General features: G+C 55.8%; 1 protein-coding gene across 7 annotated transcripts in view; it reads right to left on the minus strand.

Moving 5' to 3' along the window:
* The window catches only part of PITPNM2 (phosphatidylinositol transfer protein membrane associated 2), a 137,801-nt gene that overhangs the window by 51,528 nt on the left and 61,218 nt on the right, over positions 1-25,055 (minus strand). The window contains exon 1 of one of the 7 annotated variants that reach the window (XM_029921836.1): positions 22,371-22,496. The exons of the other annotated variants lie outside the window; for them this stretch is intronic. The gene's annotated coding sequence lies outside the window, so the exon portion shown is untranslated. Of the gene's footprint in view, positions 1-22,370; positions 22,497-25,055 lie in introns of those variants that run through there. 7 annotated transcript variants of the gene reach the window in all.

Raw genomic sequence — 25,055 nt, forward strand, 5'->3', positions numbered from 1 at the left:
AAACGAGGTCACATATACCGGTGGTGGTGGGGGGGGGGCGGGAAGAGGATACAACTGAAAGCACCGACTCCACAGGATTATCAACATGGCCCTTATAGTCTCCACCGTTTCTTCTCCGCGTGGCCTGGCTTTGCGGTATTTGCCCCGTTCACTGCGGCACGCTGCCGTCCCTCCGTCGTCCCAATAAACGGGACTGGTCCCCTGCGGCCGCACCTGTGAAACACCCTCAGGGACAGTCTAGGAAAGGACAGTGTGACAATGTTCTCCCCGGACTCCCTCAGCAGCAAGCAAATGGCATAGGTTTGTCTAAGATGAGAACAATCTTAATTTTGAATAATGACTTAGGGGGGAAAACCAACAGTCAATACAGAAAATTAGATGAGAAGTTCGAAGACTAACCCTTCCTTCCGTTCTTGGGGTAAATCCTACCCAGTCATCCTTGTATTGTTCTTTTAAGGTTTGGCTGAATTAAACGTGCTAGTATTTTTTTTTTCCAAAAAGAATTCAAGTTTTAATTCAAACGTGAGACTGGCCTGTAGTTTGGGGGAGTTATCCTCTGATTTTAAGACAAGGCCTCCTTATAAGGGGACCCACGACATTTTTTTGTATGCTCTGAAATAGCTTATAAAACATGACAATTATCTCTTGAAGGTTTGGGAGATTTTAGCCCTATTTTAGAGGCAAATCAATTTTCTTGAGAAGCCAATTTTGGTAGTTTTTATTTTCTTAAGAAGTCCTACATTTCACTTAGAGTTTCTAATTAATTGGTGTAAAGGCGCACATAACAGTCTTTTCTTTTTAGAATCTCTTCTGAAAAAAATTTAAAAAAACAACAAAAAAGGGGCACCTGGATGGCTCAGGTCATGATCTTACCGTCTGTGAGTTTGAGCCCCGCATCGGTCTCTGCTGTCAGCACAGAGCCCACTTCAGATCCTCTGTCCCTCTCTTTCTGCCCCTCCCCCATTTGGGCTCTCCCCAAAATAAATTTTAAAAAATTTTTTTATGTTTTTTAATTTATTTTTGAGAGACTGGGACAGATAGCATGAGCAGGGGAGGGTCAGAGAGAGAGGGAGATACAGAATCTGAAGCAGGCTCCAGGCTCTGAGCTAGCTGTCAGCATAGAGCCCGACACAGGGCTCGAACCCACGAACCATGAGATCATGACCTGAGCAGAAGCCGGACACTTAACTGACTGAGCCACCCAAGTGCCCCTTATTATTATTTTTTTTTATCAGACTTACCAACGTTGGGTTTCTTTTCTTCATCTTTTCAAAGAACATGTTTTTAGACTTATTGATGAATTCTACTGTTCTCTGACTTCATTTGCAATGATATCTTTTTACCTTCTCTGAGTTTATTTTTCTAGCTTCTTGAATCGAAAGCTGACTTCAATAATTTTTAGTCTTGCTTGCCTCTTAGTAAATGATTTTAAGGCTAGAATGTCCTTTGACTACAGATTGGGGTTCATTCCATAGGTTTTACATTCAGTGGCCTTACTGCTTTTGATGTAAAATACTGTAGTTTAAAATTTTTCACTTTGGGGGCACCTCGGCGGCTCCATTGGTTAAGCATTGGAACTGGCTCAGGTCACAATCTCACAGTTTGTGGCTTCAAGTTACACGTCGGGCTCTGTGCTGACAGCTCAGAGCCTGGAACCTGCTTCTGAGTCTGTGTCTCCCTCTCTCTCTGCCCCTTTCCTGCTTCGGTTCTCTCTCTCAGAAATGAATAAAAAATTTAAAAAAATAATAAAATTTTCACTTTGACTCTCTCATCTAACCTAAGTGTTACTCAGGTGTTTGTACTGAATGTGCTCCTCTTGAAGATTTTTCTTGTCAGTCATGTGTAGCATAAGGAATAATACAGAGACTGCTTCCACGCTATCCTGCTTGCCCGGTGGTAACATTTTACAAAACTCTGATGGCGCAGGCAGGATACTGACACGAATAAGATCTATAGATTTTAATCACATTTCCTTCGTTTTCCTTGTACTTGCTTGTGTGCGTGCGTGCGTGTATTAAGTTCTACACGACTTCACCATCTGTGTGCATCTATGTAGATGTCTTAGAGACTTTCAAAGCTCAACATTGTTACTTCATATGTCTCATTTTTTCACTCATAATATCAGTTTTTATTTACTGTATTTGAAGCTACATTGTTAAGTACAGAAAGTCTGTATTTTTTAACTGCCGGTGAAATATTCCTTTTATCAGTTGAAGCAATTCCTCTATCCCTAAAATAGTTCCATTTTACTTCTCTTTTCATCTGATATTAATTAAATGGCTCATCTGCTTTCTTTGCTTTGTCAGTGATTTCTTTCCTCATCCTTTTATTTTCAAATTTCTTGTGTTTTTTTTAAGTCTCAAAAAAATTTTTGTAGCTTATTTTGTAGCTCTGTTCACAATTACTGTGCTTACTGATGTTTAGACTAATTCTTGCCATTTTCTATTTGTCATATTTCTTTCCTTTCTTCTTTGCTCTTTATTGGATTCATTTTGTTTTGTTAGATATTATCTTTTTTTTCTCTACTACACTCCATGTTTTGTGTTGTTTTCATTTTTCTAAGGCAGGACAAGCCAACTTTTCCAGGTAAGGGCCACACAGTAATTATTTTAGGCTTTGTGGGCCAGTCTCTACTGTAACTACTCAGCTCTGCCACTATAGCAGGAAAGCAGCCAAGGAAAATACACTAACAAATAGGTGTGGCTGTGTTCCAATAAAACTTTATTTACACAAACAGAGCATGGACCAGATTCCAGGGATACTCTTTAAATATGTAAATACACATAAACATATAATTCTCTAGAGTGCCCAGATTTAATAAAGGTCCGCCTTTCCTTCCTCAACAAGAGAGGAAACTTAATAGTTGTATTCATTCTACTTCCTCATTTACCCACCAAATCGGGCAGGTCACCTGAGGACCCCTTTCCAGGCCTCACCTCTAGGGGTGGCACACACCTAGAACCCTCTCCACCTCCTGGGCACAATTTGGCCATCGTTTCCTTTCTCAGCCCCATTCTGTTTTCACTCCATCTTTTGCCGACTCATGGTTTCTGATACACTAAAGGCATCTCTTTGCCTACTAGGTATTTAATCATATTTGCTCCATCACATGGAGGGCTCTGGAGCAGGAAGAGAAGGCCACGGTGTGCCCTCAATCTGCAAACTGTGATCCTGTCTCTGGTTAAAATGCAGGCACCTTTGGAAGCCTGGGTGGCTCCGTCAGCTGGGCACCTGACTTCGGCTCAGGTCATGATCTCACTGCTCGTGGGCTTGAGCTCTGTGTCGGGCTCTGTGCTGACAGCTCACAGCTCGAAGCCTGGAGCCTGCCGCAGATTCTGTCTCCATCTCTCTGCCCCTCCCCCACTCACAATCTAGATCTCTCTTTCTAGCAGAAATACACAGTAAAAAAAATGCAGGCACCTTTATTTAAGCCTGGGGTCCAGGAGAACAGAAGCTGGCCCTTCCCCGGTGGCAAAAGCAGGAAGGTGTCAACAGCCCTGTCCTCGCCAGGCAGAAGCCAGTCTGGGACAACGGAACTGAGCGTGAACACAAGTCCTGGCAGCCTTGGATCCACAGCCCTCGTGGCTGCTGAGGCCGACAGCCCTGTCCCCCACCGCCAACGCTGACGCGCACATTCTCAGCAGGCCCCCCTTATGCCGGAGCGCACTCAAACTGGACTTCTGTTGTTCACAGCCAGAAAGGTCCTGACCAATGCAGGGTGGTGTGTCCTCTTTTGAGGACCTCTTTCTGCAAGGTTATGCACGTGCTAAGTAAACCTTTCCTCCAAAAGGGCAGTAAGATAAGTTTCACTCTACCCCAAGGTCAAAAAGGATTGAAAATTCTGAATCAGCTAAGGCGTTTTTCTTTGTGTAACCATCCTGAAATCTCACCATCCACCTTCTGAGTCCACGTAAGTCGTGGGGAGGTGATCTGGTTGGGGGAAGGACGCGACTGGTTGGGCTGGAGGGTAGGCGTGGGGCGACATGAAGTCCCGTGTCCTGGACGTGCACTGACCTTTCATCGAGTGGAGACATTCCCCACGAGGCAGGGACACTCTGTGAAAGCGGGGGGCTGCTCTGGGCTTGTAACAAATCTGGGCCCCCCTGCACGGGGCCTGGAACTACCTCAAAGGTTTCTCCCCTCCCGGAGGTGACACCACCGCCAGGCTGCCACCCAGCACGTACACGGTGCCACGTGGGCTTGATGCGCAACATACACAGTAACTTGGTACCAAAATAAACCCCAGCCTGGTGACATCTTGACCCAGCTTTGCAGGAGCAGCAGGCTCCTGTGTACACGACACCCCGCTCTGCATACCTATTTGTAAATTAATCACACATCCGTAGACTTTGCTCAGATCCACACGGTTCTGGACCACTTTGAGGGCAGCCCAGGTTACAGGCTCTTCTGATCCACCTCAAAACCAGACCCAGCCCTGTGACAGAGCCTAGGTGGAAAAGCTCCTTCTTGCCGGACTCCTGAGCCACCGCAGCGCGCCCCCCTCCCCCACAGAAGCAGACAGGCAGGGGGAACCAGGCCCAGGGCTCCCCCAGAGCCCCATCTACACTGATAGGATGCCTTTCAGACAGACACACACAGACACACCTATGAGACGTCAGTGGAGGCAGAACGCAAGCAGGGCTGAAGGAGACGGGGAAGCTGGGCCAAGACAGGCACCTTTCCTTCTGTGTTCACGCCCCCGCTGGCCACTATGCAGCCCCTGACTCTCCCCAGGGGCTCTTCCCTGCAGTGTTAACCTCGCACCGCCTCTGCTCCCAGAGACTGCTGGCTCCTAGAACACTGCCTGTTTCCAAGCCCCGTAGGGCTTCCTTGAGTCAGCCCTGAGGGTCCCTGACCGCTGAGTCCCAGGCCCTGAGTCCTGAGCCCGCCGTGGGAGTGTCAACAGAAAGAACCTCAGGCTGGGCTCAGTCACTTGTATGCGTCTCATTAGCCTGGCCTGAGTTCACTCGTCTGGGAAGGACAGCGAGCACCTGAATTTACCGGAGCTCCAGGGCAGTGCCGGGTACCCAGCTGGAGGAGTGAAGGCTGACAGCTCACGTCCACGTTGCTTGGGAGACAAACTCTCGACTTAGAGCTGCCCCGGGGTGTCCTGTGCCAGCTGCTCGCCGCGATGGCGTCACCTGAACAGACAGATGTAGGGACAGCGCCGCAATGGCCCCTCACCCGGGTAGGTGCCCTCACGCCCAGTGAGCTCTCTGTGCCAGCAGCTCCCACCGAGGCCAGGAGGCCCAGGACGTGCTGCTTCTTCCCGCAGACTCCCGGTGTGAAAGGACTGAACTGACCTGCTCCCTTTCCCGCCAAGTCCTCCTGGGTTAGCAGAAAGGTTCAAAGTCTTTCCACCCTGTCCCAGTCCTGTGGGGACACTGGCCCTCATCCCAGCCCTTCTCGGCCCCAGGCCAGGCACTGGGGTAACCACCCCCACCTAGGCCTTGAGACCTGGCTCCCTCCACATGCAGCCCCATGAGGGGGTCCATGCACTTGGTTGCTCCCCCAGGCTTTCATTAAGAACGAGGCCAACGACCAGAGAGCGGAGCATGTGGTAAAGCCTCCCCTGCAGCGCTCTGTCGGGAGCTCGCTGTTCACTGATGAGACTGCCCTTGGCCTCGAGCGGACACCAGGCAGGTGTGGACCAAAGTCACTGCTGGCCCCGGGTGAGTCGGGATGCTCCGAAGCTTCAGACCTCAAGGGCGGAAGCATGTGTGTGGACCCTTCCTCACAAGAACACTGGGACAGCAAAGGAAGGAATGCCCCCAGGAGCGGAAATGGCACCACTGGCCTCTCCATCCTGTAACTGCTCACCCAGTGCCCTTGACAGACCCCAGGTGAGGTCAGGGTGGGCAGAAGGCGGGACCGGCAGTTTCTAAGGAGACTCTCCACCTCCATGGACTATGGGCCGACAGAGCTGAAGCTGGGGCACCCCAGGGCCCATTGAGGCCATGGGCACTGACAGCGAGAGCTCAGACAGACACCTGGACGCCCAGCTGATGGCAGCGAGCCTCCCCGGCCCCTACCCCGAGCTGAGGAACACGCCCCGGGAGGCTATGCAAGAGCAGGAGGGAAAGAGAGCAGAGGTATCAGCTCGTCCTGAATTATTAACGGGGAGGAGGGCTGGCAACGCAGTGGGCCCAGGGGGAAGGGAGGCAGGGACCCTGTGGCTGCAGACTCGAGGGCTCCAGGGGTGGCGGCACCTGGATCACGAGCCCAGGGTCCTCCCATCAGGGCAGCAAAACCAAACCCAGCCTTGGTCACTGGCTTGCACTCTCCCAAGTGTTTAGGAACCAAAGCTTCTCATTCCTTCCTTTTGGGCATTTTGCAAAAGAGTGAGGAAGCTGGGAGAGATCAGGCAGTTCCGCCAGAGTCTCAGAGCTGCTAAGGACCAGGCCAGCAGGCCTACCGGGTCCCTCCCCGTGGGTCTCGTGTCACCACACAGCACTGGAGACTCTTATTTGCCCCACCTGTGGTCCCTATTCACCTTGGCCTTGGTTCAGGCCGTCAGCTCTCCTCCTCAGTGGCAGGACAGCTGCCCAACTGGCGTTCCAGTCTGGGTGCCCCCAAATCCTCCAAGCTGTCACAGTGCATCTGACCACATGTGGCAGCTCCTTCCAGGGTCAAAGGCCCTGCTCCCAGGTCATCCCCCAAGGCCCTTGTGCTCTGCCTGTGACTTCTCAGGTCCTCCACCCACCGGCCACCCCACCTCTCCAGCTCCATCCGCCCTTCTCGCTGTCCCCTGAAGCCATGCCACAGGCAGCTTCCCCTCTTGCACCCCTGCTTCGGGCAGTGCTTACACCTTCTACCCGGTCCTCAGCGTCTGGAGCACAGCAGGAGATTCCTCCCTGTTTTGTAAAGTGTTTGCTGAGATTCACACTTGCTGCTCCTTCTGTTGAAAAAGCCCCAGAGTGTCCTGTGAGACTCTGTGTGACCAGCTAGCACCTGTGAGCCCTTTGGGACTGCTCCAGGAGAAGCTGGCTGCCCAAGGTCCTCACAGCACCTCGCTTCTGTTCTCACCCCATTGCCACCATCTGTGCCCAAACCACAAGGCTCAAGGGCTGTGCCTATGTGTGGGTCATCACCCTCTTCAGTGCTGGGCACACTACAAGGCCCTCTGCAGACCTCTCTAAAAACCTGGCAAGTGGGTTCAGCGGGAAGGGTGGCCAAGGCGCATGTCAGGGCACGACGTGCCTGGGTGTTTTGAACAGTCAGAGGCTTTGGGTCATTTCTGTGGGATCCTGCAGGGAGCGGTGAGGCGGGGGTGAGCCGGCAAGCCGCCTCCCCTGTGGTTCAGCTTTCACCCTCTTACATGGTGGGGACTGAGCCACTTAGCTTGAGTCCTGGCAGAGGGTCTGTAAGACAGAGTGGTGGGCACAAAGGAGGCCAGGAGGGAACCTGCCTGGGCCCCGGCATGACCTGCAGCTTCTGGAGCTCAGTCTGTGCTCTCTGCCGTTTGGGGTGCTGCGCGAGCCTCTACCCTGCACAGAACCGACGCCCCCTGAGGACAGAAGAACTGCTTCTCCAGCAGGTCCAGCCTACGGATGACTGATTTGTTCACAGAATCTGTCTGCGCTTCCCTCTTGGCCAGTGCAAGGCCAGTGTGGCTTCTAAGCCACAGCCAGGCGGGACACAGGACTGGCTTGCTGGCCACAGAGCTCAAAGTACAGGCTGAGCTTAGGGACAGGGGGCAAAACGGAACCAAAGTCAGGCCAAAAGGGATGCCTGGGTGGCTCAGTCGGCTGAGCACTCATTCGACTCTTGATTTAGGCTCAGATCATGATCTCATGGTTCATGGGCGTGAGCCCTGCACTGGGCTCTGTGCTGACAACGTGGAGCCTCCTTGGGATTTTCTCTCTCTCCTCTCTCCCTGCCCCTCCCCGGCTCACATGCTCTCTCTCTCAAAATAAATAAATAAATAAATAAATAAATAAATAAATAAATAAATAAATGTTAAATTAAAAAAAAATCCCTGGCATTTGATGTATGTGTGATTCCAGTGATACGATAATGTTGAACTGGCAAAACTGTGGAGAAGGAGATCAGACCTGCGAGAGCTGGGCACTGGGGGAGGGGAGATGGGGACTGCCTACTAATGGTTTCGTTTTGGGGTAACAAGAACGTTCTAGAACTAGACAGAGGTGGTGGGTGCACAACCACAATTTAATACATGGTGCATGTATTAAATGCCACGGAACTGTAACCTTAACACGGCTAGTTTTACATTATGTAAATAAAGTAGTAATTTTTTTCAGAAAAAAAAAAAAAAGCCAGGCAACAAGTCCAGCTAGTGAGTTTCCCTTCTTCATCCAACAGGTCCTGGCAGCCTCCCTTTTCCAGTGAGCCAGCCTCCCAGCAACTTAGAAGAACCACATGCCTAGAGGGCTCAGCACACCAATCCTAGGCGAGTTTTCCGAGTCAATCTGTGTTTTCCACCAAAGATCCCTCGCGTACTGTAAGAAAGGAGGATCTGGCTAGATCGCTCTCCTGCTCAAAACTTTCAAGAATTCATCCTTCTTCACCAAAGAACATCTCGGCTTCTGACCCTCGCATTCAGTCTCATGCACGAACTGAAGATGGGACAACCCTAAGCATCAGGTCCCAAGACAGTCTCGTGCCTGTATTTGGTGCCATCCCCCCAGGGACACCCTGCCCAGCGAGCTGCGCCCCAGCAAGATCTGCCTTGTTGAGAAGCCATCCCTGGCCCACAGCCCCCCCCCCCCCGCCCCGGCCACAGCTGCCCTTCCCTCCGCCAAGCCCCCCACGTGGGAAGCGGGTCCGTTACTGTGCATAACGCTACTACACACCTGTGCCGCTTTGGGATCCTGCTGCCTCACAAGCTATGAGTACCTGGGGTGTCCTCCGCTGTGGACCCCAGGGCCTGCCGCCACTACAGGCTGCCCAACTCCAGGGGGCGCTGTTCCCTTCCACGTAACAACACTGCTACCCACCGATCCCTCAGTGGCTCCTCATCTTAAACACACAACCCTCCCACAGACAAACAAATGGCTCTGTCTGAAACGAAGGTCAAAAGAACGCACCACTACGCTTCCAGTTAGACATGTGGATGGAGTGCAGACAGCACACGGGGGACAGAGGCTGGAGGCTGGGGGTGCAAGGCCAGCCTGGGCAAGGCCAGTGTAAGCTGAAAACAGAGGCAAGAAAGGGTTCCAGGGTCCCCGGGCACAGATATGGTGTGCTTTATAGGTGCCTGGTGTGGGACATGGGTCACAGACAGGATCACAGAAGTCAGAATCTGTAACCCAAGCCTGTCATTGTAGAGATGGGAAATTAAGGCCAGAGAAGGACAGGGAATTGATCTGTTCATCTACCCATCCACCTACCCATGTACATCCATGAGACCATGCATTCACCCCTGCATCCATCCATCTATCCACACACGTATGCACCCACGCATCCATCCAGCCTGCGTCACATACACTTCCATCCCTCACCTTCCCCTGGGGAGTGAGGGCAGAGATGGACCTGGAGCCCAGAGTCCTGTCTCTCACCCCGCAGCTCTCTACGATGTGCCACAGCTGACTTCCTTAACCCCACAGCAGCTCTGAGACTTTCGGACCCAGTGAGGGTCTGCAAGAAGGAAGTCCCTGCTGGCGGGGCTCGGAACCAGCAGGACTCCTGCCGAGGTAGGGACTGCTCCTGGCACCTGCCCTAACGCCAGTTCACTGACAGCTCTGGAGATGAGGCAGCTGCCGCCATCACAGGGTCCTCCAGTCCCCAAGGCACGCTCTCCGACTGCACCGGGCTCTGCAGGGCGGGTGTGCCTCGGGCAGGGGCGGGGAAAGCATGCGGGCGGGCAAGAGGCTGCGCAGAGCCTCTGCAGCGGGACTCCAGGGCAGGTGCTGGGGGGTCCTTGGGTTGTCACAGGATGATGAGGGGAGACGCGTGAGAAAGAGCTCGCACGCTGGGGAGCGTGGACCCCTGGGGACGACGGGGCCCGCCAGAGCTCTCAGATACAAGGGAGCCCCTGAAGGCTGTGGGGAGGTGCTCCCCGAGAACAGCGAGCAGATGGGGTTTAGGAGAAGTTTCACCGTCTCTCTGAGCACCCGGGGCTTCGGTGAGTACTGACGGCAGAGAAGACCCAAGGGCGGGAGCAGATACAGTGCGATCAGCTGCCAGCTGCTGGGAACGGACGAGGTTGGGGTGGGGGCAGCACAGGTGCTCTCCCAAAAGGGACCATCTGAGAAGCAGGAGTTACAGAGGGAGGTGGGCGGTGGGTCCCAAGGGAGGCCCTGCAGCAGCAGAAGGGCTCCTGCTTCTCCCCTCCCCCTGCCGACGGAGGGGCCTGACTCCAATCTGCCTGCTCCCCTCCACGTGCACCTGGGGCCCCATATGCTCTCCCATTTCAGCGGGCTGTGGCTGCAAATCCAGGGAGACGTGCTGCCGTGTCCCTAGATGCCCTCCCGGACAGGCAGTGAGGTGGTTGGGGCCCCAGCACTTGCCCTTCTCACCCCTTTGTCCTTTAAAACTCTGCTTGCTCTTCTGTAAAGAAGCGTGACACGTCCGGGGAGGGGCCAGATGTGAGTGTGGAGAGCCCTGAGTGCCGTGTCCGGCAGCAAAGCTGTATTCCACTACCCGCGGTAACACTGAAAACACCCACGTGGCTGTGGGGCTGGGTGGGGGTCTTCCCGTCAGCTCCAGGAATCCCGGTGGGGTGGGGGGACACTGTGGGGGCCTGGGAGCAGAGCCTACTTGCAGAAGCCTCGAGGCAGAGGTCTTACCCTTGGGGCCGGATGTATTTAAGAATTCAGAACTCCCCGCATTTAGACGGATAATCTTGCATATTTCAGTGGCATCCAATAGCCAAATACGTTGACACTTCTGCAGTGAAATACATGAACATAGAATACATACAGGCTATAAATAGCCTCACTTGCACTATAAATAGTCTCACCTCAGTTCAGGCGGGATTTTGCTGCCAAATGAGTTATGAAAAAGCGTTTGGTTTTCTGAGCTTGCTAGATTCTGGAATTGAGGCTAAGGAACTGTGGGTCTGCATTTCAATGTCTCTCACCAGGGAAAACGACTGTGCGTCAGCCCCGGTTCATCCCACAGCTGGTACAGCCCAGATGTCACATGCACCCTGTCTCCGAAACTCACTGGACCCCGAACCTGTGCGAGGTCAGTCACAGACCAAAAACACAGAAACGTGTGTAAATGTAGTCACGCAAGCAACCACGATGGAAGCGCTGACTTGTGGGTGGAGCCAACCCGGCGCACCCCCGCGGCCACGGACACCTGCTCGGGCCGTCCCTGCCCATGCTGCGGAGCCACCCGTGTCTCTAGACCTGCGCCTGGGGTGAGAGGAAGACAGGGCAGGAAGGAGGAACAGGGCTGGGGCTTGGTGGTCACGGACTTCCTTTTCTCTGGCAGCGACAGCTCCAGTGGCGCTGGGATCTAGCCCCGGCATTGCCCCATAGGAGCCAGTGGTCTCAGACGAGTGCCCTGGCCTCCTCACTGAGCTGCATTTCTTCACCTGGCAAGTCTAAAACATTGGGTCTCACCAGGTTTTGTGGGGCACGTGAAAGTGCTCCGAAGGGCCTGGGACACCAGGCGCTTGCTTGGGAAATGCTTGCTGACCATTTGGTGAAATTGCATTCATGTACAATATAAAAAGAACAGGTTTAACGGGGCAGCTGGGCAGTTCCAGGAACACTGTCGTGTCCCAGGCAGGGCTCTCTTTTGAGGTAAGGCCTCTGTGGGTTTCCGTCCTACAGCAGGTTTTCCATGTGAACGCAGATAGAACTTTCGGTGGCTGCAGAGGGGATCTCCCAAGGGACTGGGCTCAGGGTCTGGATAGAAAAGCCTAGAGAGAGGCTTACCCTGGAGGAAGGGGTAAGGCATCCAAGAGCACAGGCCCTGAAGCTAGAACCGGGTCCCTACCCCAGCTCCACCTTTCACCTGGTCCTAGCAGGTTACTCAAAATCTCTGACCCTCAGTTCCTATGTGTACAAAACTAGCTCCAGTGCCGTGTGCACCCATAGGGTAGTCGAGGGGGATTAGATTAAGGGACGATGAACCAGCGCCCAGCACACAACACCCCAGGGAGAGCCATGGTTGCCACTACTGCTGTCATGTGACACAGTATCAGAAACGAACCTACTAATGGGAGCACTTCCCTTTGAACTGTATCCTCAAAACCCCCAAAACAGTAAGGGTTACAAGACACAGCTCATCCAGATTATTCCTACCAACCTTCCCGCTGCCCATCTGAGTCCCCTGCCCCCACTCTCTCACTCACCCCCATGGTAACACTGGGAGGGTGTATGGATGTGCCTTCCCTGGAACCCGAGGGTGTGCCGGGGATTTTGTCAAGGTCATTGAGCAAGTGGGTCACTAGGAGGAATGAGAATCCCTAATTCCAGGCCCCAGGCTACCCCAAACCCATCCTGCCTCAAGGCACTGGGTAGCGGGGAGAAGAGCCCCCAAAGGGGGCACAGGTGTGTGAAGTGGCATTCGGTGGCCTGGGCTGGGGGAGGCACGGGGCAGGGGGACCCCAAGGGGAGGGCACGAAGAAGAGGGGGTGTCTGGGTGCAGGAAACTGAGTCATTCCCCACTGGCCCAAGACCATCGCACACAGTCTGGCTCTTCTGTCTTTGGCGGGGAGCCTGGGGCTATTTTGAGAAGCTCTGCACACAGCCCGCCACTTCCCTGCCAGGCTGACTAGGTCAAAAACAAAACCAACCCAGCAACAGCCCTGTGTCAACAGGGTGGGAAGTGAGGAGGCGCTGAACAGCCCCGGAACTGAACAGCAGGAACAGGGGAGGGGGGAGGGGGGGGCGGCGGGGCACACACAGCCCTCCCACCATGTGCAAAACAAAGGTGGCAGGAAACAAACAAAACACAAAACTAGTTGGAGGCAGCAAGATGCAGTGGGAGAAACTAGTTTTGGAACCAGACTGAACTAAGTTCAAACTCAGGCCTTGTCTTCAAGGATCAGGTGGGATTAAATGAGATGACACGGAGGCCCTGGGCACACATACAGAGGGTGACACCTGACTCCAGTCATCCCGCAGGGTTGTTTCAGGCCACCTCTGCTGGGCAGGCCCCTCTGGTCTCTCGTCCTGCCCAAAACAGGTGCTCAGCAAACACTTGTGCACAGAAGACTCGGGGGATGGGACTGGCAGCAGAGACAGCAGGACCAAGGATGGGAACAGCCATGTGGGGGCATCTCCAAGGAGCCTGGCACCTCGTAAGAAGAGTCCCTTGTCTCAGATCGCTGCCCTTCAGATGAGAGACAAGGGCTCGGAGGAGAGACTCGCCCAAGGTCAGCCGGCCAGTCGGAACTGCTGCCCTCAGCGTGCTGTGTCCTGGGCTTTCTGGAGAAATGTATGGGGGCCGAAGGGCAGCAGAGGGAGCGTGGCTCAGAGAGGAAGGTACAGGTAGGAAGGGCATTCTGGAATGATCACCTTTCCACTGGGGCCTGGGCTCAGGGACCGGAGCTAATCACAGATGAAGGGGGACTGGTGCATGCACTGGACATGTGACCAGCCCATCTGCCCCTGGCCCTGTGTGTTTCTCACTAGACTTCCAAAAAGCCCTCAGGTTGGGGCACCTGGGTGGCTCAGCCAGTTAAGCGTCCAACTCTTGGTTTCGGCTCAGGTCTCAGTTCAAGCCCCTCATTGGGCTCTGAGTTGGTAGTGCAAAACCTGCTTGGGATTCTCTCTGCCCTATCCCCCTGCCCCTCCTATGTTCCCTCTCAAAATACATTAAAGAAAAAAAAATCCCCAGGGTTGGAGTCACAATAGCCCAAACATGGAAGCAACCCAAGCATTCACTGATGGATGAACCAATTAGCAAACGGTTAATCCATATAACAGAATATTATTCATCTTGAGAAAGGAAGGATATTCTGGGGCGCCTGGGGGGCTCAGTCAGTGAAGCGTCTGACTTCGGTTCAGGTCATGATCTCACAGTTCGTGGGTTTGAGTCCCCCGTCCAGCTCTGTGCTGACAGCTCAGAGCCTGCAGCGTGCTTCCAATTCTGTGTCTCCCTCACTCTCTGCCCCTCCCCTGCTCATGCTCTGTCTCTCTCTCAAAAAATGAATAAAACATTAAAAAATATATTTAAATTTTTTTTTAAATAAAGGGAGGAGATTCTGACACCTGCTATGACATGAGATGGGCCTGGAGGACACTGTGAAAGAAGCCAGTCAGAAAGGACAGACACTGTATGATTCCACTCACACACACAAGGCACCCAGAAGAGTGGAATGCACGGGGACAGAAAGTAGGATGGGGGCCCCAGGGGCTGGGGGAGAGGGAGGGGGAGTTGGTCATCTGGGGAAAGAAAAGAGATCAGGAGGTAGATGGTGAGTGTACTTAAGGCCACTGAACTGGACACTTAAACATGGCTTAAAATGGTAAATTCTGTTATGTATATTTTACCACAATGAAAAAGAAAAGGGGAGGGGAGGGGAGGGAAGTGGGGGGGAAAAGCTCCAGAGTTGGGCAAAGGTCTCTTTGAGGGTGATGAACATGTTCTGGAACTAGACAGAGGTGGTATTTGCACAACATTGTGAATGTACTAAATGCTGCTGAATTGTTCGCTTTAGAAGAGTTAATTTTATGTTATATGAACCTCACCTCGATAAAAAAGAAAAACAAAACCTTAATGGCCCCTCGTGTGGACAGGCACCCTGGGAGGGGCTCCTGGGGGAGAAGTCTGGATGCTGAGCTGTAAGACTGAGCAAGGGGAGGAGACCCAGCTGCGGAGGCGGAGGAGGGCTCTGTGGGGCAGAGGGAGGGGGCTGGGCCTTCTCGCGGAGCAGATGCCCACCCCCCCAACCCTCAAGCCAGCCGGGAGGGAGGGTCTAAGGGCGGGGGCTGGCTCTGCCGTGTAAGGTAGTCCCTGAGCTCCTACAGTGGCTGCTGGATGGGGCCGTCAAGTGCAGGCTCGGAGGGAGCTCTCAGGGATGGGACTGCTCTCTGTAATGCCCACCCTGGGGGGCTGTAAGACCACCTCCCAGGACGGGATGCTCACCACCTGCAAGGAACCTCCGGGAAGTTCTTAGGCTGTGCAGTTTGCCTCTGGGGGCTCAACCGGGGGTCTTGGTTGGCTCTTCAGAGCCACGTTCTGCTTTCTTCTCCAAGATGCCTTAAAATAGGTGCCTGAATGGCACTCTGTCCCCAGGGTAGCTGCCCCCTTGGCCACCACCTCCTCTGCTCCGGGTTCTCTGATTCTATTAACAGGCAAAACCACCCTGTCTGACAGCAGAGCCTAAGGCTGCTAAAAGTCCCAGATCTGTTTTCTGGGACCAGCTGCCAGCCCACAGCTCCCCTGGCTGGCCGGCGCAGCAGACCTGCCTGCCCTCTACCTGCGGACATTCTGCCTGCTGAGCAAACACTCATGTCCACCTGGGAACCTTGGAATGTGACCTTGTATGGAAGCAGGGTCTTTGCAGATGTAATTAGTTAAGGATCTCAAGATGAGGTCATCCTGAATTTAGAGTGGGCCCCAAATGCAATGACACAGGTCCCTGGAGAAGAGGAGAAGGCACAGAGACACAGAGGGGCCAGCCAGGTGCAGACCAAGGCAGAAATCAGAGTTACACAGAGGCGCCTGGGTGGCTCGGTCGGTTGGGCATCTGAATTTTGGTTTGGGCTCAGGTCATGATCTCACAGTTTGACTTCGAGCTCCACATCGGGCTGTGTGCTGTCATTGCAGAGCCCGCTTCAGATCCTCTGTCCCCCTCCCCCTCCTCTGCCCATGATCTCTCTCTTTCTCTCAAAAATAAATATTAAAAAAAAAGAAAGAAAGAAATCAGAGTGACACAGCCACCAGCCAAGGAACAGGTGGGGACTACAGAAGCGAGAAGAAGCAAGGGACAGTTCACTCCTAGCGCCTTCAGAGGGACATGGTCCCCTGCAGACACCTTAATCTCAGGTTTCTGACTCCAGAACTATGAGCTGTTCGGTTGCTCTAAGCCCCATTTGCAGTCAGGTGTGATGGCAGCCTGTGAAATTGTACCCTGGGTCTGTGGCATTGAGAGGCAGGACACGGCCAAGCCGACCCCCCAGGCTTAGCCAGTGCCCCCCTGCTCTGGGTGTCTGGGAGGACCACCAAGGGTGCCCTAGCAGGGAGACAGTGCCGGCATCAGGCAGGCCTGGGCAAGCCTGTGACCAGGCCGTCACCAGGGCTGCAGCCAGTGAGCTCAGGGCACATGAGGGGCCAGCGAGAAACCCTTCTGCTTCGCCGCAAACACACTCCAGAGGCAGCGGCTACTGGGTACGGAGCCACCCAGCCTCTCCACACTGGCACCTGGACAGCCTTTCCTGGGTCCCCAAGTCCGGTCAGGCTAGTCTAGCTGTGCCAGGACCCTTTGGCACACCGGCCCCGAGCAAACAGCCAGAAGCGCTCCCTGGGTGAGGTCCTAACCCAGAGACCGCAGGTCTCTCTGATGAAATACTCGACCCCCACTCTGACCTCGGCATCTCCTACCCAGCTCTATTTGGGGGGAACCTCTCACTGGGGGTGGGAAGCTGGCCGAGGCCTCTGGAAGCTTCAGGACTTGACAGCTGGGTTCCTGCAGAGCACAGGAGCTCAGACGACTCAGCATCTATGGACTCCTAGCAGGCGACCGTCCTGGCTCTGTGGCTGCTACCACACCTGTGGGCAAGTTAGGACCCCTGTAGCTCCCAGGGCTCTGAGAAGCCAAGTCTGGCATTTCTCACACTCGCATAGGGATGAGCTGCGTTAGAAATGTTCAGTGAGTTTGTTCAAAACACAGATGCCTGGGTCTCCTTCCCAGAATCAGAACCAAACCAGAGCCTCTATATGAGAAGGCTGGGACCCTGCATTTTATACACGTTCTCCAATCATATTGGGGAGACATTAAAGTGGGAACCAGTGGCCTAGTTCAACCAGTTCGTGAAGGCGAGAGAGCAGGCGTGGAATGGGCCTTCCTTGCTTCCGCTCACAGGGCAGAGCCAAGCTGGCCGGTGTCTCTGGGCCTGGCATCTGAGCCTCCTGTGTTCCAAGAGCCCATCTCCCGGGTAAGGCTTCCCCGAGGGCTGGTCAGCTCCTCGGGGAACCTGATGCGGAGTTTCCTCTTGGCCCTTCTTATATGGCAATGCCATCACTGCCACCACACGGTCGCCCTGGAGCTCAGGCCTGGTGTCTTACTCATAGTTGTCTTCCTAGGGCCCAGCCAGAGCAGCTGCTTGACAAAGGCAGGTGCCTGGCAAATACCGGTTAGGTAAGTGATCTAGAGTCCAAACTCTGGTCCAGAGCAGCTGTCTGACCCCAGCGGCTCCTTAACCTCTCTGCCCCTCCATGGAAAAGATTCTGGTCATCTGCCTTGACCATTTCACGAGGCCAAAGTGAGACTCTACCAACCAACCAGACGCAATGTGCTTTGGAAACTGCAGAGCCACGCCCAGGCATGAGCCCTGCACACCAGTACAAACACAGCCAGCAACCTGTCACCGACTGGAGACGAGCTGGAAGCCCAGGGCAGGAAGGTAAGCCAGGAGACTCTACTGGAAGATAGGGCTGCAGGAGAGGGCCAAGGGGCAGGCGCATGAGACGGGCAGGCAGATTCCAGACTCTCTGCCAACCCCTCCTTAGCACAGTCCACTGCCCTCAGGGGCATAAGTCCTACCTTGGTCCCATGCCCAGGCTCTGAAAGCTATCGGGCTACAAAGGAGGTCACACTGAGTGGTGTTACTCAGGCCCCGGGGACTGCGGTAGGACCCTGGACCTCTGTGGGCCTGTTTCCCAGCCACAGTGAAGGTCTGAGCTAGACCATGTCCAAGGGCCTGAGGACCATGGCGGCAGTGGCTCTGTGCCCTTGGGGACTACCCCCTTCCCCCAGCAGGTGCATGCCGGTGCTCCCCCCTGAGCCCTCTCTTAGAGACAAGCTTCCTGGAGCGCCCAAGCAGGGCAGGCAGCTCAGAGGAATGTGACACTTGCCAGGCCAAGGCAGGAGCCCCTCCCCCTGGCCGCCACTCTCCGTTCCCGTGACTGCCAAGAGGTCAGAGAGCACAGCTGCCCGTCAGATGGAACGTTCCGCTCCAAGGCACTGGGCAGCGCCTCTTCCTCAAGCTGCAGGCTAAGTCTCCATTCAGGGCCCTGCCTTCCGAATGACTTCAAGGGGACCGACCGGTTCTTCAGCCTGGGCCACTTAGAGGGACACTCTCTAGGGCCCAGCACCTGCTCCTTCATGCATCAGCCCAACCTGGGTTGACGGTGGGGCGAGAACAGGGCAAGAGAAGGCTATGACTCAGGCCAGCGCTGCACAGGAGGGGCGGCACCGCGTGCCCAGCACGGGCCCCCCACAGCTATAAGTGGGAAGCAGTGGGGCAGAGGCCAGTGTCGGGCAGAGGAAGGGGGACTCTGTCCTGCCTCGGTCTCCCCATCAGCCAGGACTGATCTAGAATCCCGGGGTGCCGACTGCTCCCTGGGAAGGCAGAGAGCCAGGTGGTGATTCAGGCATAAATTCTGGTCCTGGCTCTCTTTGTACATCCAGGGGAGGCCCCTCCTTGGTGCCATGGCCACAGGCAGCTCCAGCTGGGTCACCCTACCGTGCCTTGGCCTCCCCGTCAGCAAGCCTGCTGTGGCATGTGTGCTCAGGTGGCTGGCAGAGCCCAGGCTTCCGCTTCCAGGCCACGGGCAGCGTAGTGACCACGCCTCCCGACAGCAGGTCCCCCTGGCTGTGGCGCGGCACCGGCCTTCCAAACATTTGGAAGCACGAACAGTAGCAGCTGACCAGGCCCTGATCCTGGGTACGGGCTTTGATCCTCAGTGGCCCTTTGAAACTAATCCATTTATAAGTCCTGCACTGGAGGAGAGCCCTATAAAACGGTCACCCCGTCACCTCACTCCCACGGGCGAGGCAAGCACGGTCTCATATTCTCAACCACCACCTCTGTTCTGCACTCAGGGAGGCCAAGGTTCCTGGGATTAACATCTTCTGTAGGTCACAGAGCCAGACCCAAAGTCTTTACCCTTCCTGCCATCCCAGGTCAGCGCCCACCTCCCAGGCTCCCCATCCCAGGAGCCCAGAGGCTTGGGGAAGGCCTGCGGCCACACAGGTCAGCAGGGGCCCAGCAGGCGGGTGAAACCAGGCAGCAAGAGTGCTTTAAAACCAACCATCCCCCCGGAGCCCCGTCTGCGCAGCCTGCCGCAGCCCTGACAAAGCCACAGGCTAGGAGAATGCTGTGCCCACAGCCTAGAAAGCTGACGTGCTTCACAAGGGCACAGGGCGACGGGCCAAGGGAGGGTGCGCCTCACACCATCCCTTCTGTCCTTCCCAGGCTCCCGAGGACACCTGCCATTAACCCTGTGGTACAGACCAGGGACAGGCTTGGAAAGGCCAGGGGACCCTTCCGTGGTCTCACACCCAGGCTGATGGCAGAGCAGGGGGTTAGGATGAGGTCCTCTGAGCCCCGCCCCCTACCACTCAGTGCTGGGTGTTCACCTGAGAAACAGGCTAGAGATGGCCCAGCTCCCCAGCGCTCCTCTGGGCCACCGCCTCTGTCCTCACGGCTACCCTCTGGGCCGGGCTGCTTTCAGAGTGATGGGGACCTGGGGAGGAAACCTCCTCCTGCTTTGGCAACAAGGTAGGGAAACTGAGGCACACACTGGGCAGCCACTGCTAGGCTGGCCCAGCCGGGACAGAGCACTTCAGGTACCTGGTTCCCCAATCCCACCAGGCTGGGCTCTGTCGGGGAGACAGTGGAGGCAGCATGGGGAGGGGGCAGGGGGCAGGGGCAGGGGCGGGACTCGGGTCTAGGACTCCCTCCCCACAAGGACAGGAGGGTGCCCATTTACTGCAACGGGCTCTCAGGTGCCCAGGCGGCCCCAGCAGGCCACAAGGCTAACATAATCGATGCATTTGCACCCCATCGAGAACCCATCAAAAAATACAAGCCATTTTCTCCTGGCCTGGGGCAGGCAGCAGGCTGTGTCCTCTGGAAGAAGAGACTCAGGCCACTAGGCAGGGGCCCTGGGGAAAGCATCCCAGCCTGGTGCCCTTCAGGCAGCCCAGGGAGGGATCTGGGGAGGATCCTGACCTCAGAGGCCCTTGTGCCCAGGGGAGCTGCCCCTAGAGAGTCTGCTGGTGGCCTGAAAGGTCTCATCCCCACCACTCCCTCTCCCCCAGTAACCATAGGGTTTACCCGCATGGCTTCCTATGGGGTCCCGGAGGTACAAACGCTCCTCTAGTATGTCACTATTCCATCCATCTTTGTAGAAGAGCCTTCAAATTGCCCAAGGTTTTTTTCTTTCACATAATTTTTACTTACACAAAAGTTGCAAAAACAATGGAAGACCTTTCACATACCTTCCACCAGGCACCACTGTTGAGAACACTTGCTTTATTTACCATTTGAGCGCTACCAGCACATCCGCGTAACTCACGGGTGACAGGGTCTGCTCCGAACCATCAGAGAGTAAGGCCAGAAAGTCTAAGTGCCTGATCACAGTCCCACCCCGTCCCTCATACCGATCCGTGGGGTTCACCGCCGGCCACCCTCACACCGACCTCCCTCGTGCTGGGGCGTGTGAAGGAGGGGGAAATGGAGGCCTGGCCTCCTGACATACAACGCCCCTCCTGCCACAGCAAGCCGCCCACACCCGAGTTCTCGCACCCAGCAGAGAGACCCTGTTCTGCAGGCTGTCTTTCTGATGAGGTGACAATGCCAGAAAAATTTTTAAAAGAAAGCAGAACTGGGCACCTGGGTGGCTCAGCCGGTTAAGTGTCTGACTCTTGATCAGCTCAGGTCACGATCTCACTGTTTGGGAGACTGAGCCCCATGTCAGGCTCTGCGCTGACAGCGCAGAGACTGCTTGTGACTCTCTCTCTCTCCTTTGTCTCTGCCCCTCCCCAGCTCATGAGCACTCTCTTTCTCTGTGTCTCAAAATAACTAAATAAACATTAGAAAATTTAGAAAAAGGAAAAAGGGAAAAAAGAAAGCAGAATAAAGAGCAGGTCCGGACGAGGCAACAGAAGTTCTCACAGTGCAGCATTAACTCCTGAGCTTGGGGCAGGAGGGAGGGGCTGGGGAGGTGGGCAGCGAGGGCCTCCCCACGCAGGCCCCTGGGACATCGCCTCCTTCCGGGCCTGCTCTCCGCTTCTTTCCTTTTCCTTTAACGTCGTCAGACAGCTGGGCGGGATGAACTCTTTATCTCCTAGCCTGGTGTCCTGGGGTCCAACGAACGGATCAATGAGTGAATGGAATCTGAGCTCTGACTTCCCCGGGAAGCTTACTCCACCCCTGAGACTCCTTTAGCTCATATGTAAAATGGGACCACACCGAGCGCTTCTCAAGTGGCTGCAGATTGTAACTCAGAGGAGATCCGTGAAGGAGCCTGTAGTACCAGTCTGCTGAGATCGTGCTCTGAGAAATGAACCAGAAAACGAGAAGCAAAGCTAAGAAGCCTAAACATGAACACGACCGAGAGGGTGTGCCCGTGCGCGCGCACGGCCTTGCTCAGCGCATCTGGAGCTCGCAGTCTCTCTCTGCCGGCGCCCCTTCCTTTTGGTTTGAGACACCCAGAGGCTCAGGTTGGAAAGCTGGCAGCCGGGGGCTTTCCCTGCAGACTCAAACCCGCGCCAGGCTCCGTAATGCATCCGACAACGCAGCCCAGCGGGCATGGAAAGGAGTGGCTGGAGAGGAAGGCAGCTCCTTCCAGAAGTGGTCAGGAACGGCCTGGTGAGCCTCACAGGTACGACACGGAGCTAAGCAGCAGTGCATCAGAGGGACAGCTGTACAATCCTATCAACACCAGGGGCCGTCCACAGGCAATCACGTTACCACAAGCACAATGTCAACTGATACGTGCAGCCCTGATGACAGACGGGGGAAGCATAGACACATTTTCTGTGTGCATCAGTGTGCACACGTGTGACTGCACGTATGTGTGCATGGGTGTGTGTGTGCGCACGCGTGTGACTGTGTGAACGTGTGAGCGTGCACCTGCACATGTGTGACTGCCCGTGTGAGTGTGCGTGTGAGTGTGCGTGTGTGTCAGGGACACCACAAAAGAGACCGGGATTGTTAACGTTCATGAGCTTCTTTTCCCCCGTTCACTTTCTTAAACCATTTGCGTGCTGAAGATCAACAGCCACCACCAACGGGTTTTCTCCACGCTGGGCGCGGAGCAGGGTTGGGGCACGGGCTCAGCCTCCCAGGTGGACCTCCCAGGTCCCAGAATCTCTGAGTCAGCGCTGCCACCCTGCCTGGCACAGTCCAGGGGCTGGACACCGGCACTCAGGGCAAAATAACACAGATCTTCACTTCAAAGCTCCGCGAGGTCTGTGCGAACCACCAGGCTCCCCTCCGCACCCTTCCCTGAACCCCAGTCCCCCCCGTGGGACCAAAGGAGAGAGAGTCGCTCACCGCCTGAAAGCCAGCCAACGGGTGGTTACTCCACTTTCCCTGGAACGAGCCTTCCACACTTCCTCTGGCTGCAGCCCTCCGCAGCCCGGGCTCCCACCTCTCCGACCTGCTCTCACACCCTCTGCCGCTCTTTACAAAGCTTTCAAGTAAGTCACGGCTACGTGCAATTACGCTAGACAGGAGGCTGGCTCCTTGCGCCGGGGCCGCGGGGGGAGGCTGGCACGGGGCACTCGGCACTCACTCGGGATGAAAGCAGGCGGCTCGCGGAGCGCGCTGCCCTCCTCCAACGCCAGCAGCTCCGCCGTCCTTTCCCACTTTCGGGCTTGCTGACCTCGTGCACACGCGCGTATCACCAACGCGGCCCCGCCCGGCTGCCCACAGGAGACCCCGGGGCACAGTCACCCGCGCCGCAGCACGCCGGGCCAGCCTCCCGGGAGGCTGAGAGCAAGAGCAGAGCGGACCTTTTCCGTGTCACATCAGAGTTTCCGTTCGCCAGCAAACCAAAACCAAACCAAACCAGGACACTGCCTCCCCGCCCGTCGCTGGACTCGTAAACTTATCAGAATTTACAGCAAACCGACCAGAGAGTCCAGACGCAGGTAATGTCATTAAGAAGCCTGCACAGTGCCCAGATGCCAGGAGGGGCTCCGTGACAGACTCCAGGCTCCGAGCAAAGGGAGAGCAAGACAGCACCGGCGTCTGCTGACTCCAGAGCATGCACGGCCCTCCCAAGAGCAACCGGCCTGATTGTCAAGGGAAGCGTCAAGAATTCAGGGTGCGGGGCAGCTTGAGGGAACCGTGGCTTTGGGAGCTGTGCAAATGCAGTTTGAAGAGGCCAGGCCACAGAACCAGGCCACAGAACCAGACCGGGAGGCCTGTCTCGGGCTGACATTAGTAAAGCAATCTGCCAGAGAGGACACTGAAACAACAGACAGGAGCCACCCAGGCGCCCGGGAGCCCAACTCTGAGACACATGCTTGTGGCACTAGCCCCCCGCCGTGGGCGCCACCTGCAGAGTCTAGGGCTGTGTCCCTCATACCTGCACCAAACTTTGAGGCCTCCCCATGAGTCAGACAGGTCACCTGGCATTCGCTTTCTATTTAAAGGTCACACAGGGCCTCTTCTCAGACCCCGGTCAACCCGTGACTTCTAAGAACTGGGTGATCAGTTTGTTCTCTTTGGGCCTCACTTTCCGTCAACATAGGAGATATTCTCGTTGACAACGAGAGGTCCATCTGCCACTGGGGATACGGACATAAAGGGAAGGGGGCTGCCCGCCCCTGGGATGCAAATCTGGAAACTGCAGGAAAGCCATTCAGAAGCCATCCTGAGCCCTGTGGCTGGAGAAAGGGATGACCAGATGGAGAATGCCGACCCACTGGGCAGCGGTCTTAAAACCCTGCCTGAACCAGACTCGGCTGAGGGACTGTCCCAAACAGATGGCCGTGCTGCCAGGAAACCGCCAGCAGATGATCCTCGCCACCCCATCCTCTCAGAAATTCTTGGTTACAGGGACACAACATTCCCCCACTGAACTCCATTTTCAGGTGAGAGAGAACTAGGCAGAAATCCAAACCCCAAGAGGGCCACTTGGGAGCCCCGCCCATCTGGGGTGCACGTGTGTGTCTCGAAATGTCCCCTCCTCTGGTCAGAGCAGGTCCAGAAAGGCGGACTGTCCGTGCTGTGTAGCAATTACATGGAAACATGGAAGTGCAACGGACCGCAGAGGCCCCAAGCGCCAGGAAGCAGGAGCCAGGCTACTCATAGGTGCCCCCAAGGGGGACCCCAAGCCCCCACTCTGCTGCGCCCCCCTCCCAGCGGCAAGGCGGCCCATGCCTCTCCCTCCCCGTCTCCCTCCATCCCAGCTACTGGGAGAAAACAAGCAGCCCACGTGACCAGACAGAGCCTTCCTTGCTAATAAACCCGTCCTAAGGCTGTGACAGTTTTCGCAGAACATTACCTTTCAGGAAGAAAATGTAAGGAAGGGGGAGAAGGGGGACAGAGTGTGGGAGCCGGAGCTGCGCGCTGCAGGACCTGGGCCGGGGCTCAGCCCGCAGCCCCTCATGTCTGCGGAGGTCGGCCGGGCCCCCCATCCTGCCGGCCTCAGGGAGCCGCCCCCGCCTCGCAGCTCCGCCAGCAGCCCATGCCCGGGACAGGAGCGCACGCCCGCCCGGACAGACCGCCCGCCGCCAATGCAGGAGTCCAGGGCTGGTGGGGACGCAGGAGGAAGGGAGGCCAGGAGGAAGGGGTGGGGAGAGGAGAGGGAGGGAGGGAAGAGGGAGAATTGGTTCTCTCTCCTCCACTGGGACCACTGAGCTAAGTTGCCATGGAGAAGGGGGAGCCGCTGGCAGAGCCTGAGGCGGGCGGAGGAGCCATATGCCAGAGGGAAGGCGTCAGCGGAGAGCCAATCCCCACCTTCTCCGGGCGCAGCCTCTCCCCGCCCAGCCCCGGCCCCCAGGCAGCCCAGGGGGGCAAGGAGCCCTGAGCACCGGCAGGAAAATGGGTCTGGGGCCGGAGGCTCCTTGCTCCATCCTGCGTCCCGAGGAGAGCTGTGCCTGGTCTCAGGTGTCACTGCCAGGCAGGCCAAAGAGCTGGGGACGGAGCCCCTCCGACGGCCCCGGAGCACTTGGGGCCATGGCTTCTGGGGAGGCAGAGCTGACCTCCACCTGCCTCCCCATGTCTACA

This window comes from Suricata suricatta, chromosome 14 (genome assembly GCF_006229205.1).
Source record: "Suricata suricatta isolate VVHF042 chromosome 14, meerkat_22Aug2017_6uvM2_HiC, whole genome shotgun sequence".
NCBI classification, from domain to species: domain Eukaryota; kingdom Metazoa; phylum Chordata; class Mammalia; order Carnivora; family Herpestidae; genus Suricata; species Suricata suricatta.